The following is a 9,751-nucleotide window of genomic DNA, read 5'->3' as shown; positions in this document are numbered from 1 at the left end:
TTGTTTTTCCCCCCAGTATGATATATTAGCTACATTTGAAAGGGAAAAGATTTTTACAGTCTTCCTGGAAATAACTGTGACCTATCAAAATGTCTAAAAGAACATTCCAATCACAGTTGATTTTCCTTACACTCAAAAGGGAAAAACTACAGAAACAGAAGAAACTAATTTGAAATATTTCATTAAAATTTTAGTTGGGGAAAAAGACAAAAGTAATGCAATTCTTTATTTACTCATTTGAAGATCAGAGGTTTCCAGGTTTGGATTTCCAGGTATGCGAGGTTTTACTTCTCCTTTTCAATTTGTTTTAGATGACACAATGAAAGCCACTTCACTCTTTGGGGCTTCAGTTTTCTTGTTGGAGTGTTAAGTCCTAGGCTTGGAGAAGTTATTTAAAAAATATAATTGACATACGTTCACAGCTGCCATGTAGTCATTACCATGTGACAGCACAGTTGTCTTTATTTGGGTACTTGTGTCATCAAATTTGACCGTATTAAAAGAAATTGTTCAATTAGTTTTTGTGAGAGAGAGAGAAAGAGAGAGAGGGGGAGGGAGTGAGAGAGAGATTAATCATATATATGGGTACATGGGTGTGTCCCAAAGTGTGAGTACAGAAGATGTAGGACAACTTGCAAGTCATCTTCCACACTGTGAGTACCCAGTATCAAACTCAGGAGGACAGGTTTGGTGGCAAGTGGATTAATGGATGACCTATCCTCCAGTCTCCACACTTGATTCTCTAATGATTCAGAGAAAAGAGCTTTTTCAGAACACAAGAATAAAAACTGGCATAGATGTGATAGATATGTTCTGAATAAGGTAGCAAGAAAGATTTGGAGGCAGAAAGGAAACTGGTTCTCAATGACTCCGGTTCTCTGCTAAGTAATCTGCCTTTCCTCGGGGAGATGTACTACTTTTTGTCAATACCTGTGCCCCAGATGTACTTAGTGGAAAATCTTATCCCAACCTGCCACTGAACATGTTAAAAGTTCTTCAAGTGGGTTCCCTAGTAGTGGGAACAGGAACTGTCTCTGACATGAACTCAGTAGCTGGCTCTTTGATCACCTCCTCCGAATGGGTGCAGCCTTAACAGGCCACAGAGAAAGACAATACAGCCGGTCTTGATGAGACCTGATAGGCTAGGGTCAGATGGAAGAGGAGCGGGACCTCCCCTATTATTGGACTTGGAGAGGGGCATGGGAGGAGAAGAAAAAGGGAGGGTAGGATTGGGAGGGTATGAGAGAGGGAGGGTAGGATTGGGAGGGTATTAGAGAGGGAGGGTAGGATTGGGAGGGCATGAGTGAGGGGGCTTCAGTGGAGATACAAAATGAATAAATTGTAACTTATGAAAATAAAGATAAATTTTAAAAATGTGAAAAAAAAGTTATTCTAGTCTCTTTGCCTCTGTTTCATGATCTGTAGAACTTGAACATCATTGTTCCTTGTTCATAAAGGTGTTGATAGTTCACAAAGAGTTACTGGAGATGAAGCAGCCAGGACAAGGCTGGTGTACCCTCATTGTGACACGTCATCCTTATCTTTGCCCTTCATTAAAATCACCCATACACAGAGGTGATTTGAATACACCAAAAACATCTTGTCTCACTTGGTATAACAAAATAGTCATGTTTTGCTTTTAAATGGAGTTCTGAAGGTCAAGTGGGATACCTGTCTATCCATCAGTCTTCCAGATTTGATATTTAAATTAAAGGAAAACAATTGTTTTGTGCTACAAAGAATTTTACCAGAACTTCTAACCTCTTTCAATTTCATGACATAGTTCATTGTGTAAATTAAACTTATTTGGGAATTCGATACTTCACTGAGCTGCAGTGAGCAGAGCAGTTTTAAAACAGAGTGTATTTCTCTGTATATATACATGTGTACTACTGGAGTTCTTCACGCAGAATTCCTGTGTACTGAAGTTATCACTGTTTTCATATCTCATAAAATGGACAAAATATCTCACTATCTATTGGGTTAAACATATATTCAAACAAAACTATTCAATTGTTGAGGCAAATTTAAAGGTCAAATACAGTAACATGTTTCAAAAATTTCTATAAAATAAAGCTGTATCATCAAAACTAACATTGTAGTGAGAATTTTTGTTTTTGAAAATGTTGCTTTAGCGCTGGTGAAATGGCTCAGTATGGTCTGCTGACATCTGTGACTAACTGAATTCAGTTCCCAGGCTTCATGGGAAAGAGAATTCATTCCTGAAATATATCCTCTAATACTCATATTATGGCAAGTATATGACCACCAAATAAATAAAATTTTCATTTTTAATTTTTTTAAAAATTAAGCCTTAATTTAGTCTGTTTTTCAATAGCCTTTTAAAAAAGTTACATTAATAACTTGGGTTTTGTTTGTTTTTTATAAAAAACGAAACAATATTGTTTTTAGGGCAACACAGGTTTTGTTTTTCAAAGAAAGTTTCTTGAAAGAGTGCATAAATAGAAAAATCATTCCGGAGACTTTGAAATTGTCAGAGTTGTATAGGATATTTAATGCACATAGCAAAATGCAGTGTTGCCAAATGGTCTCTTTACGCCTTTCTTCCTAAGCATTCCAGAGGAGGTCATGAATGGACTGTTACTGCACAGAGAGTCTCTGTTACACACACGTTCAGACTTTTCTCTCAAGAATGCCTCATCCAGCTTGCAGAGTATAACTTCTATGTTGTGCATGTTCCTTTAATGTAAGCATTGTAGGTGGAATGTTGGTTTTGGATTCTGTGGTAATACAAACTGCATTAGTGGTTTATAAAAGTAGCTTTTATGCAAAATAGAAAGAACTGAACTCTCTCTCTCTTTCTCTTTTGGTCTGAGACAGGGTTTCTCTGTGTAGACCTGAGTATACTGAAGTTTGCTCTGTAGACTGGCCGTGAACTCACAGAGATCTGCCTGCCTCTGCTTCCCCTTACTTTGACCCTTACTTTGTGTTAGGGTCAAAGGTGTACATAAAGTAACCACTGCCTGGCTGGTCCTTGCCTAGTAATTGACTGTTTCCAAGACTTGACACTCATGTATTACTTCTTCAGTTTATATCTTGTCCATGCTCAGAAGTTATTTATCTTATATTCAACACTAAATTGCATTAATCAGTGCCATGTATGGAAAGAAAGTGGCGTGCAATAATTGACTGAGTAGTTCAAAACAGTTCACAACACTCTGATCATGCTAAATCAGCAAGCAAAGTAAATGACTCTCTGGATTTGTTAAACTTCATTCCTAATAATCCAAATAGAATGCGTAGTACCTAACAAATCCCAGGATACCCAGACCTTGGATTTATTTGATACTGGAAACTTTTATGAAAATAAAGAAGATGCTATCTGGCTATAGGCTTGTCTTCTATTAAAAGTAAGTTAGTGTGTGTGTGTGTGTGTGTGTGTGTGTGTGTGTGTGTGTGTTGAGTATGTGCATGTTAAAGAACAGAGTAATGGAGTCAGTTCTCTCCTTCATTCTTTCTAAGTGGGTTCTGAGGACTGGACTCAGGTCACTAGGACTGTATGACAAGCTTTTATCCACCAAGACTTGTGCTTGTCTTCTAATCAATACTTTTCATTGCAGTAAAGTCTAACAGTCACACCCAACTAACTGTACTGGGATAAAAAATGTATAGCAAGAAGACCCTGAATCTAAAGCCCACAGGGAATGAGGTCTTTGATTGCTGTTTGTTTGTCTTGTACTTTTTCTCTCTTAAGTATGTTTAAATCTTGGGGTTGTAAAGGTAAAAATCTATCTTAAGTGTTTTGAAATGTCTTGGCTATTTTCCCTGTAGCTGTCAAAAAATATCTTGAGAAAAATAAAATTAGATAAAATGGCTTAAAAAAAAGGTAAAAATCTAGGCATGGCTGCATGTGCCTGTAACACAACAACTGGGAGAGTAGAAACAGGCTGGCTAGCTGCTAGCTAGCTGCAGATAAGCATAAGCTTAAAGTTCAGTAGCTTAAAACTTTAGCAAAGCTTTATTGTCTTAAAGCAGTGGAGTGAAAAGCAATACATGGGAATACTGTATGTCCTCTTGGCTTTACATATATACTCCATGGTACTGATTCATTCTCTCTTCTTTATTTCTGTCTCTCTCTCTCCTCATCACAGACTAAAAAATAAATAAATAAATAAATAAATAAATAAAATAAAGAAAGAAAAAAAGAAAAAACGTATCTGTAGAATTTACAGATCATCCAAGATCAATACATAAATATATGTGTGTATGCATATGTATATATGTGCATTTTATCTATTTTATCTGTCTGTAAATGTACAATACAGTCTTCAGGCCTACATACCTCTGTTATTTCAAAACAGGGCCAGCCTTGTTTGTGACTTTATTTTGCTGTTCCCCCTCCCCAATGACTTTCACTGGGTGAGGCTGTAAGAGCAGAGCACACCAAGAAGTATAAAATTATCAAAAGTTTACGCTATAAAAGAACTGAAGACTCTTACTCGGCTTGGAAGACTGCCAGAGAAATTTGCTATTGGGATTTTAATGTCAGACAGCAAGAGATTCCTATCTATTTTTCTCTCCAAATGTTCATGGTCATGTGTCAATCATCTTATCTTTCTTTTGAAAAAAAAAAAAAAAAAACCATGAAAGTGTTTCCATTTGCCTTTTCAATTAATTCTCTGCCATCATTGTACTCTCAAAAATTCTACCATGAACATGTTCTCTAAAAGTCAGTTCTGGAGGAAAACTCTGTTCTGAGTGTTCTTGGTTCTCTGAGGGATTGTGGACTGTGTGGTGGAGCTTTGAGGTTTAATTGGATTTTTTTCTAGTGTGATAATACAGTGCTCCCAGTTTCTGGGGATTCCAGGAGTGAGTGAAATAAACACATTATGTGGACTGAAGAAAAGTTTATTGATGATCAACTATTACAATCCAGTTTCAATGAAGCACCCCAAACAGAGAAAATGTTGCTATCGTTCTTAGGTATCATTTTATGTTACAGCATTTACCATATAAATCATCTGTTTATAAAACTATAGATAATTTTGTGTATATGTTCAGTATTTATTTGTCATAATGTGAATTACATTGACCTTATTAAACCAATTTTGGATTGCCTTTTGAGACATACTGTTAATTACATGTTACATATGTTAAGTACAGTTAATTACATATATTACATACATTACAAACTTTTCTTTCATAACCCAGAACCAGAAAGACACACGTTATATACTTGCTTTAGCCATACAATGTAGGATAGCCATACTAAATCTACAGACCTGAAGATGCTAAACAATAAGGAAGACCCTTGCGAGGATGCTTAAATCTCTCTCAGCCTGCTTTTAAATAGAACACTGGACCTACCAATCCCAGTGTGGCCCCTCCCACAATGGGCATGGTCCTCCTCTCTGGTTCTTCTAGCTTGTATCAAGTTGACATAAAACTAGCCAGTACATAGCTTTTGTGTAGTGCTGATTTGCCTCTTTCCAACCCTTGCCAAATACCTTTGTCCAGTGACTGGCACTGATTCTCAACTCAGAACAACAGGTTATATCTCGTTCTGGTATTTTAATACAGTAGTGCTCTTCGCCCGGGTACATTCCTGATCTTGCCCTGCATGGGTTGTCATTCTAATCCCCAAGTGCACTCTTCTAGTTTGTTTCTGTAGGTGCTGCTGCTCTTTAACCGTATCCGTCACTCTCTCTAGTGGCTTGACAGGTTTTTAGGAAAAAAATACAAAAAGTTATGGAAATTGATTTTGAGAAGGACCGGCTCATCAGTTTTCCAGGCATATCCAAATGTACATGAATTACAGGTTAGGCTTGAGCAGAGACATCTGCTATTGTTTCAAGAGAACCATTAACCAATTTAACGGCATGCAATGTCTATTATACACTACATAGATAAATAATGGTCTTTACCGGGCTATTTGAAATTATTTTAAGTGCCTTTCACACTATACTGACCATATGTGATAAGTCAACCTTTTGCTGAGTGATTTAATGGAAGTGTTTTTGAAGCTGCTAATAACAATTCTGCAATGCACATACATAAGCGTGCATCACTCGTATATTTATTCAGGAGGCATTAGATGAGGACACATTTTATGGCAGTTGCTAGACATAGATCATAACATTGAATCATCATTGTGTCTTGGTGAGGATAAGAGTCTCTTCAAAGTCACCAAGTACAGAGAGTCTGAGATGGGATGCTAACAGCAGGTTTTGCTAAGTTCTCCTCTTAATATTCTCTGTATTTGACTTCATCACACATCTAGTTAGGCATAAAAAGCAGAATAATAATAAAACTAAGGAGAAAAAAATAGAAGAGATAGCACATACTCAATTATTTCTATATACAATGTAGGAGTTGTATAATATTCACATTATTTAACATTCACAAAAATATTCAGCAATCAGCACCATTGTTTCTATAATAGAGACGTAAAATCATATCATATGCTCAGAATAAAAGTGAATTGCATAACTACATTTTCTTTTTTAGGGAGTTGCTACATGCTTTTTTTGGTTTTCTATGTTTATTGATTTATTATTTATTAAAATTTATTCATTTTCTATCCCAGCTCTTTACCCCTCCCTCATCTCCTCCCAGTCCTGGTCTCCCTCCATCTTTTCTTCCACGCTCCTCCCCTGTTCTACTAATAGGAGAGGTCCTCATCCTCTACTATCTTACCCTAGCCAATGAGGTCTCATCAGGACTGGCTCCATCCTTTTTCTCTGTGGTCAAGCAAGGCTTTCCACTCCCCCCAGGGGAACATGGTTAAAGAACCTGCCAGTGAGTCCATGACAGAGACAGTCCCTGCTTCATTTACTAGGGAACCAACATGAAGACTGAGCTGTCTATGGGCTACATCTGAGAAGTGGGTCTAGGTCTTCTCCATACATGACACTTTGTTGGCATATTGATCTCTGCAGCTACCCTTCCCACACACACACTGAGCCCAGGATTTTTGGCTCTGTTGGTCTCCTTGTGGAGCTCATGTCCCCTACAGGTCTTTCCTCCATCCATAAGATTCCCTGCACTCTGCCCAAAGTGCTATGAGTCTCAGCATCTGCCTAGATAGCCTGCTGGGTAGAGTCTTTCAAAGGTCCTTTGTGACAGGCTCTCTCATGTCCTTGTCTTCTCCTACTTCTGATGTCTACCCTGTTTGCCCTTCTGAATGTGGATTAAGCCTCTTGCTTAGTGTTCTCCTTGTTTAGCTTCATTAGGACTATAGATTTTAGTATATTTATACTATATTATAAGGTTAATATAAACTTATGAGTGAGTGTATACCATGTGTATCTTTCTGCTTCTGGATTACCTCACTCAAAATGATCTTTTCTAGTTCCATCCACTTGCCTGTAAATTTCAGGGTTTCCTTGTTTTTAATAGCTGAGTAGTATTCCATCGTCTAAATGTACCACAATTTCCATACCCTTTCGTCAATTGAGGGACATCTAGATTGTTTCCAGTTTCTGGCTATTATGAATAAAGCTGCTTTGAACATAGTTGAGCAAATGCTCTTGTTGAACGGTTGAGCATTTTTCATATATATATGCCCAGGAGTGGTATAGCCAGATCTTGAGGTGTATTTTCCAGCTACTTTACTTTCAATGCATTTGCTTAAGTATTGGAATAAAAAAGAATATTAGAAATGTCTATGTATCAAATATTTCAAGTTATATATATATATATTTAATATACCCTCCAATTATAATATATATAAACATTTCATTTACATTATATATAGTATAGGTAGATAGTAAATTCTTTTCACAGATGAGTTTACATGCATAAATATAAAACTCATGGTGTGGGTATGACAACCTAAACTATGAAATTATTTGTTGAAGAACATACCTGGGAGGAAAATTTGCCAAGTTAGGTGCAAAATCTTATGAAAAGGGTTCTAAGCTAGGAAGAAAATGAATACATAATGGCACTTATAATTACTTTATACAAGGAAGTTGACTAGACCCAAAGTGAAGAAATAGGAAATCTGAATGTGGGAAGTGAAGCAAATCTTTAACACTGTAAGAGTTTTAAAAGATGTATGACTCTATAACACTCTTTACATGAGAAAAAGCATGTACTTAAGCTTATACCCTTCTCTTCATTGACATAAAAGAATGTTAGCTGTGATCAATGTGAGAGCTTCAGGTATTTCTCACAGTTATTTTTCTCATATGTAGCCATAAAGGTGAATGCAAGAAGAATAAAATGAAGGAGCTTGACAAAGGACTTAATTTCAAGTTCTTTTTTTTATTACTAACTTTCATTTAAGCTCACATTAAAATAAAAGAGAACAGTTTTCTTTCTACATAAAAAATATACTTCACTGTAAAGGTGAGTAACACAAAAAATGGTAGAAATATTTTTCTGATGTTATGTGGAGAACTAATGCTTCAGTAATTGGAGTTTATCACTGCAGCCATCTGGGTGTTACTAAGCTCAACATAGAGGCTGTAGTAAGATTTTACACTGAAAATATTTCCTTTCTGTGATATATACACTTGTATAAAGTGAGTCTACTTAACTTCTGGCTGTAACTGGATGCTATTTGAGAAGACCTCCTTTACAGCATCATTTGAAGCTATAAACACTTCTATAAAGATAATTAAAAAAAGTTGTTTCACTTTCTGAGCATCCTTCCATATCTGTTAAATTGAAAATTTTGAAGAAATCATAATGTTATTGCCACCTTTGAAATCCCACATGATCAAATAGCATCATTGCTTGACTGACAGAACCCTGATTCGGAAGTAGAATCAATTGTTAAGAGGCATATCACTGAGTTCAGTATTAATTTCCTTTGAACTTAGGTTGACAGTTTTCCTTCAGCACATGTGAAGTGCTGCATTCACAAAAATTCCCTATGATGCAACCACAGTACGTGCTTACAGCACATTCTTCATTGTTATCTGGTTGTTGTTTCTTTATCATAACTACTTTGAAGCTTTAATCACATGAACTTCAATTATCAGTGTTGCAAGATATTCACCTACTATAGAAGATGTCATCCAGATGAGCAACCTTACCTGGAACAGGCACATATGCCCAGAAAAGAGAGTCATACCATATTCATTTTACCAAGGAAGACACTGAAACAAATTTTGAATATCTATTATAGCAGTGAGATAGCAGAAGGCAGCATTATACATCTCCATCAGCTAATAATCTACTCATCATCTCTAATAAAATAAAAATTGTAAGAAGCTCTTCCAAAATACAACCTCAAGAAATTACCCTGTTTCCCAACTGGACCAGAGTCTGCAAGCTTCTTAATATATAAGACATAAATTTAGGGCTACAGAAGTTAAGAGTACGTCCTCTTCCAAGTTTGAGTGCCAGCTCATAGACTCCAGTCACTCTAGTTCCAGGATGTTTAGCACCCTCTCTGACATGCACAGATACCAAGTAAGAAGATGCTGCACAGACATATTTAAGGCAAAAACACATACAAAGAAAACATGTTTAAAACAAGAAAATCTGAATTCTCTTTCATCTCCTGTCCTCCCTCCCTCTTCTTCCCTTCCTCTCTGTCTCTGTCTCTGCCTTTATCTCTCTATTTCTACCTCTGTGTTGCTATAATATAATGCATTCTTCTCATTATCATTTTTGAAGGTTGAATTTACTATCCATATATATATATATATATATATATATATATATATATATATATATATATCTTATCTCTAATAAGTGTCTGCTCTGATACACCCTCACTATCAAATTAAGATCATTCTCATGGACTTAGAGAGAACATTATCAACTCACAGAGAAT

This window comes from Meriones unguiculatus, chromosome 1 (assembly GCF_030254825.1).
Source record: "Meriones unguiculatus strain TT.TT164.6M chromosome 1, Bangor_MerUng_6.1, whole genome shotgun sequence".
NCBI lineage: Eukaryota > Metazoa > Chordata > Mammalia > Rodentia > Muridae > Meriones > Meriones unguiculatus.
The sequence above is the reverse complement of the archived record's forward strand: the minus strand, read 5'-3'. Positions refer to the sequence as shown.